The following is an 8,003-nucleotide window of genomic DNA, read 5'->3' on the forward strand; positions in this document are numbered from 1 at the left end:
CTGAAGTGTTGATTTTGATGTGGAAATATCTCAAAATGTTTAAATTGAGACACAATATATTTTTAAGAATACAGTAATAAAAATATGTATTTAAAAAAATTAATGTATTAAAAAAATTAATGCCCCGGGTGAGGCTCGAACTCACGACCTTAAGATTATGAGACTTACGCGCTGCCTACTGCGCCACCGAGGCTATATGTAGATAAGCGATGACAATAATTCTATAATAAAATTGAGACACTTTTCTTTCGATAATTTAAAAATTAAATTGGATATAATCTTTATGATATCAAAAAAGTATTTATATTATAATCAATAAAATCACATAAAAATTTTATAATTTTTATATGAGTTTTAAAACAATAGATTTAAGTTTTATTAATATGTGCAATTTTTTAATATTATATGTTTTTTAAATTGCATTAAAATTATTATTATTTATATCACGCGAATATTTTCCTTTCTATTCATTTTTATTGGATATATAAAAAATATTTATTGCAAAATTAAAATTAAATTTTATTTGTATATAAAATAACTGATTCTACTTTTCTTAATAGGCTAATTGTATGAAAGAAAAATACATATTAGAAAACCAGAATTTTTGTTATCGATATCGTAAAGTAATTTGATGTCAATAGACTTTTCAATTGCGAACCCATAACTTTATATATATACATTATTAAAGGTATGAATAAGTATGGACTGTCACATTCCTATATACATCAAAACAAAAATCCTATTTTTTTTGTCATAAAATATAATATATTTTTATATTGATTCATACTTATCTGCAAAATATGTAAATATTTACATTTGGAAAAATGAATATTAAAGTATAAAGTATTGTTATGTATATATACCTGTATGCGCTTGTAAGAATGCAAGTATGTACCAAGTAAACTTAATAAAAAATGAATCATTGCTATTATTTTAACTGTTTTTAATAGGTATATGCGTGCATTTAATTTAATTTTTTAATATAATTTTTTATTAAGAACTTTCTAGAATTTCGAAGAATACCTCACAAAGAAGTAAATGAACTCTATTTTGCAAAATTTCTTTACATAATTTATTAATGAATTATTATTATTTTAATTTAGTTTTAATTTATTTTATTTAACAAACTATACTAATTTCCAATGACTGCCTTTATAGCTTTAATAAATAATCTTGCTTTTATTTTTAAAATCCCGTCGCTGCTAAGTTCAACAACATGTTTAAATAATATTAAGAACTTATAGTCACGATAGTTGTGTTTTTTACTTTTCATATTGTAATGGTAGTAATAAAGTAAGACCCAGGTGTAGTTTTTCTCAAACCCAACAAAAGTATAATAATCATCAACATAAAATAAATCTAATATAATTAAGAGATGTTTTCTTGTCTTTGTTTTTTTATTGTGAGGAAAATTGATTTTTTTTTTGCAGTACCGTGAAAAAATAAAATAATTTTATTGATGTAATTATCTCTTATGTTTCAGGGATTTAGAAAATTTGGATACAATAAAAAATTTACTACTATAAGTAACATTTTATTGTATCGTTGAATTTTACTTAACATACATATAAAACTAAAAGAATATTATCATATATTTTTATCATATATCATATTATCATATATTATCATATTTATCATATTTATCATATATATTATCATATATCATTATATTTCATTAACAACACAATCTATGTTTTAAAAAATATAAGTCAATTTATTTAAATTTATTTATTTATTTCTATAAACTTAAAATATATGTACTTAGAGAGTTTCTTATTGTGAGAGCGGTATAACTAATTAGGAAAATAACAATTATCATCCTCTAAGCTCATAACCCTTCTATTCTCATAAGATCCATTGACTAAACTCACTGAAAGTCAAGACGCAATTTTTATGGTACTTTTGGGAATATATTTTTGTCTTCTTGATAACTCACAAAATACTAATAGTTTTTTTTAAATTTTAGTTTTTTATGCGCCGTGATGCGTTAAACGTACATCTGAATGTTACATTCATATAGGCTTTAGTACCGCTTTGTAAACAGGTATTTTACTTTCAACACTTCGCTATGATTAAGTAATTAATATTAATTTTTGATTTTTATATTAAGTTTCATTTTATTTCATGTCTCTTTCTTTATGGTACAATAATCTGAAGCGTGAGATCTCTAAAATGTGATTACCTGCTTTGTTTTGGCTTAACCTTAATGTTCTAATTTTTAAATCTATTTCCGATTGCATGTAATTCGGTTTGGATATAAAATACGTTTCTCGCTCAGGATTAAAAGTTACTCTCTAAATTATCATTGAACTTCTGATCACGGTTGCCACTTGAAAATTTTTTTCTGTATCAAAATTGGTTTAAAAAGGTACCATTTCTGAAAAAAAAGGTCCAAAATTTTTCTATTGTCTTTTTATAAGAAAATACAATTTATATAAAATGTACAAAAAGTATAAAACAATACAATATCCACAATAAAGTTGGGTCGCCGAAAATGTACCATTTTTTGAACATGAGTACCAGAGTACCAAACGGAAAAAAATTACCATAAGTGGCAACCGTGCTTCTGATGCCACTATTTCTATTTAAATAAAATACTTCCCTCAGAAACCAATATGAGGCACTTTTGTGAAATGGTTCTTAAAACATGTAATCAAATTGTCTGTGAGTTCCCGAATACAAGTAGCAGCAAACTTGGGAACATGATCGTTGCGTTATATTATAATATATATATATTATAATATTATTATTATATTATAATAATATAATAATAAAAATATATAATAAAAATGGGTTATAACAAAACCGTCCAATATGCTTAAGTGCATTAAAATTATACAATTTGATTAAGACGATTTAGATTAGCATAATATACCTAATAATAATAATCAAGTGAAAGCCATGGTCACATTAGCAGAGTATATAAAGGATGGTTTCAATAATAATACATTAAAGAATATATGCGTGAAAAAATAAAAAAAGATGAAAAACCAAATACTCCAGAAATTTATTGGTAATAGATAATGATATTTATTTTATAAAAAACTAATAAAACTTTAAAGTAAAATAATTACTGTATATAAGTAGTCCGTAAAACCCGGTCTGCATTCAGTGTAAGTTTTTTTTTTGTTTTAAGTTTTATATAGTAAGGGCAATCCTATAACATTTTCGCTATTTGTTGTGAGATCATCGTTACTTACTTAAATTTTAATACTTAAAGAAGCAATTTAAATAACTATTAATTTAAATTTGCATAAAATAGTTAATGTGTGAAGGTTTTCATTTAAAAAACTTTAATATTATATTTTATTTAATTTTTTTTTTAATATTCGTCAACACATTGCAAATCGTTAAACGTTTAATCGCCCAGCTTTGACCATGAGTAACCTTGTTCTTTGCAATTTTATTCCTCCTCATAGTCGTCGAAATGTTGCTGTCATGACACTTTATAGACAATTTTTATAAATTTAATGAAATAAAATGTAAAGTAACTTTGCGTTTTATTTTTTGAATGTTTGCATTTTTTTCTAAAATTTGCTGTGTACTTAAAAACACTAACTTTGACATTACAAAATGCTTGCCACAATAAAAGCAGCTGCTCATTGAAGTCAATTTCAGTTATAAAACTTAAACGGACATTTCGTCATAATGACTAATGCAATTTATTTTCAATTGAACATATTTTTTGTTCCATTAAAAAATAAAATCTTCTGTGGGAATATAAAATACAAAAAATTGCAAAAAAAAAATTATTATGTTTTTCTGTCTTTTATTAAAATCTTTAAAAAGTGTTAACTTTTATTTTTTCCAATATCTTATGCAACAAACTTAAAACATTATTTATTGTGCAATTTTGCATCAATGAGGAACTACAAACAGTTGTGCTGGACAGTTGTATATTTTTAATTATTGCAGGAAAATACTTAGTTTAGGGTGCGCCTGTAGAGAGCAACTGAACACGATTTGTTAATTTTAATTGTTAAACTATAATAAAAAAAATTCAAATTTGCATAAAATATTTATGAAATTATTAGATTTCATTTAATAGAAATAATTTTGTCTTAGAATGTCGTGGTTTTGAAGCAGAGAAGTAAGAGTATCTGTAAACATAAGTTTACAAAAAAGGTTGACATAAGTTGAACCGATTGGCACCACGATGCCATGCTTGTACTTTCGAGTCTTTACTAAAACCAGTTAGAGATGTGATAAATGGGGTTGTATTTTTTCGTATATATTTAATAACTTTGGGTCCATAGTGTTACCAATTAACATTAAGCTAAATAGCGTAGTAGTGCCATTGAGCATATAAGTGAATCGTTTCTGAACCAAGTCAGTTTTAAACCGGAAGCTTGGTCTTTTAAGTTGTAGTAGTGCCAGTCTTAAACCGTAAGCTTCGATTTAACCGCACTGTAAATCTCATTATCCTGTAACAGTTAAAAGTAAATGTGAGATCTTCACACTTGCATACTTCCACAAAGTATGTTTTGAATATTTTGAGCTTTTTTACTGTTGACACTTGTTAATATGTAGTTCAAAGTCTTAATATTGTAATTCTGGCTGATTTTAATCAATTGTGGATATTTTTATTTGTGTCGCTTCCAAACGTTTATCCATCAGCAGTTTTTTTAATGCAGATATGTTGAATGTTATTTAGGATTTAATGTTCTATGCTTTTTTTTATTATTACAACTACTCAGATTAACTTCATAACTACTTGCTTCCTTCTTCATTTGAAATGATTTAATATTATAAATATATAAATAGTACAAATATTATAAATAGTATAAATATTAGTACTATAACTTTTATAATAAATACAATTTATTTATAATTATTCAATAACATTTTCACACCTAACTCTGTATTTAAGACTTTGATTGCTATTTTCTACCTAAAGTAAATTAAATCAAATTGCGAATGTAATTTTCAATTTCCCTAATTGAAGTTGATTAACACTTTAAAAATTGCTTTATTTTAGTGTAGCAATTTTGTGACTAATTAAACAATTAAACAAATTACTGTTTTACAAAATTGTCGCAAGACTAACTGAATTTTCACTTTTTAAACTTAACTTCGCGGTAAATTAATTAACTCTAAGTGAAGAATTTATCTGCAAACAAATGTGTTTTAGCACTGATACACTGAAAAAAAGTTGCAATGATGCGCTTGGGCAGTAAAGCGTGGTAAGTAACAGTTACTTTTTATGGACAACATTGTCACCAACAAAAAATAGAAAAAAAAAACTATGAAAAATTACTGCAATAGTAAACAATAAAAAATAACAAAAGTATCAATTGCATATATGGAAAAAATTTTTTTAATTGAAATTTAATAAAAAAAATCAATTTCTCAGCAAATATCAAAATATCTACTTGAAGTGCAACTAATTGACCCAGTTTTTGTGTATATTCGGTATTAATACCAACTAATAAGCTCCTGCATTTGCCACAATTTTATTATGGTATAAATCCTCATTTGTACGATACACTGCAACTATAATCTCAGTTTGAGCGAGAAGTATTCATTTTGTGCGACCAGATACTTGAAAATTTCAACACAGCATAAAGTGCACACGTTTAGCAGCTGCAAGAACGTATAGATATATTTGTGCTCAATGGAGAAACGGCTCCAATATTGCCTCATAGCCTCATAGATTTCCAAACAGAAAAGTGCTGGTATTTTTGTTGATAAAATTGTAAGGTATTCTCAAATGTATTTTTTTTGTTTTTGTTCTTGATTGGAGTATCTTTACGATTTCAACTATTTTTGTGTTTCGTTGTAATTCTGAGAACTCAAATATGTTCAATGTACAACTAAATTGAAATATGTGTGAACAATTTTCCAAAATCACTAGTAAAAAAAAAATATTGGCTTTCATGTTGTTCTTGTAGGACTGAAAGTTCTAAAAATTGTTTTAAGAAATCGTTTTTGTTTTCGTCTAACAAGTGTTGCCATATAAACATTTATTAAATAAAAGTTTTTTTTTTTTTGCTGTAATGATATAAAGTCACGTGTTTTAATATTTTTATTTCGTTTACTATTTACGCTGATTATGTCTTATAAACATGATATTGCATGCATTCCAAATCAAGCATTTTACACCCACCATGTGACATATACAAAAATAAGTAATGCTTCCAAACATTTATGGGAGCTGCAATATTAATTATGCATTCCAATTTCTAAATCCATGGCAAACATTTACTTTTCTCTTTGAATTTGGGACTTCAGTGCGTGACGTGTCTTGTACATGTTGTTTATCAAACGTGCCCTCCTATCCATATATGTATGCAGGTACATACAAGTATAGCTAATACCATATATCAACGCATATCTGTTGACGACATTGAGAAATTTATTATAATTATCAAATAATTTTGTGGTTTTCGTGGTTATCACTTTATATGAGAAAGTTTCTTGCTCAACAATATTAAGTTAATAAGTTAATAATTAAGTAGTTGAATTATTAACTCATATAGCTCGACATATTTATTAGAGTAAAAAAGTAATCAAAGTAATCAAAACTCTTTGGAATTATGTACTAAATTTTATTTTGATTTATGCAAAAATTTAGCAATGAATGATAAACATTTTAATTTTGGATTATAACATAATTTATTATACTAAATAATATTTACGACATTTATTATAGAATAAACATTATTATGAGATAAATGTTTGATTTAAGAAATTGTAAATTAAGTGATATTATTTGTTTAATATTAAATTTCAGTCAAGACCTGTCATTTTGCCGTACGTTGTCGGGTTGGAACACAACACTTTTGGATTGAATCAATACCATACTCTTTTTTTCACATTCTTCCCTGAATTCGCTGAAGATTATTTACTCGTAACAAATAAAATCCAAATTGTATTTGGTGGGATTGCAGGCCCATTTCGATTTCGACACTGTTTGATATCTTTATCGGTTAACATTGAAGGTGTTTCTAAAGAGGTTTTCTTGTTCTTTTAACCAATATCGTCAGTTCCCCATGCACTAAATGAAAATCGATTAAAATCAATACTGTGGTTAATCTTCCGTTCCTTAACAATATTCTTATTGTACCCATGCTGGTCATATTAAATCGTATACATCGTTTCGTCCATTGTTTTCGCCATAAACCTGCTAAAAAAACCACCATATCCAAATTTTCAGAATGAAGGTTATGTTAGGTTGAGATGGTGTTTGCTGATATAATTGCAAGCGCTGCTATTCGGAGATATCTCTTGCCTATTGTGTTACCCTCAAAGTGGCTAGAGAGAGGTTTTCCAAATAAAAACTAACAAGCTTTTTCTTTTAAATATTAAGTTATTTTCAAAAAAGAACACGTTAAGTAACTACTCCAAAGAAAAAACTTTGAAATTATCTTTTAAAATTGTATCGGGCACAAATTGCTTTATGTTTTTTTTTATTAGTAATCACATATCTACTACGCCCAGTTTTCAATAATGTAGAACTAAAAGATATGAGACCGTTAGTTAGATACACTTGAGTATCTTAGTTAATACATTTGGTTATAAATTAGCAATACTTCGATGTATTTTACTATATACGCTAGAGATACGTTTTATATGTATCTTTAGATATGAAATCATTATTTTTGAAATTAGATATATGTGACCTGATATTATGAATGCTTTATATGTACTTAATATTTTTTTTATATATATAATTGTAAAATAATGTCAGTCATCTAAGCATTATTATTAGGAATTATATCTGCCCACCTTTACACATATATAATATTTCCTCTTTTGAGTTCAGTTACCTTTCACTGCTTTTTTACGAACTATTTTATTTTGTATCTTATAAAATGCATCTAAAAAATTAAGTTTTATATTTCATTACGAAATGTGTAACACAATCAACGTTTGCTTCGTCATCATCGTCATAGTTGTAAGCGTCATATAGTCATCGTCATCAGCATCAGCATCATCATCTTCTACATTTATACATTTATCATTATCAACTACAACAGCACCAGAACCAGCAACAGCACAGC

General features: G+C 26.2%; 1 non-coding gene across 1 annotated transcript; it reads right to left on the reverse strand.

Moving 5' to 3' along the window:
• Positions 1-120: 120 nt before the first annotated feature.
• Trnam-cau lies at positions 121-193 on the reverse strand. Its single transcript has one exon. It is a non-coding gene; the product is annotated as a tRNA-Met (tRNA).
• Between the last annotated feature and the right edge of the window lie 7,810 nt (positions 194-8,003).

This window comes from Teleopsis dalmanni, chromosome 1 (assembly GCF_002237135.1).
Source record: "Teleopsis dalmanni isolate 2A chromosome 1, ASM223713v2, whole genome shotgun sequence".
Taxonomy (NCBI): domain Eukaryota; kingdom Metazoa; phylum Arthropoda; class Insecta; order Diptera; family Diopsidae; genus Teleopsis; species Teleopsis dalmanni.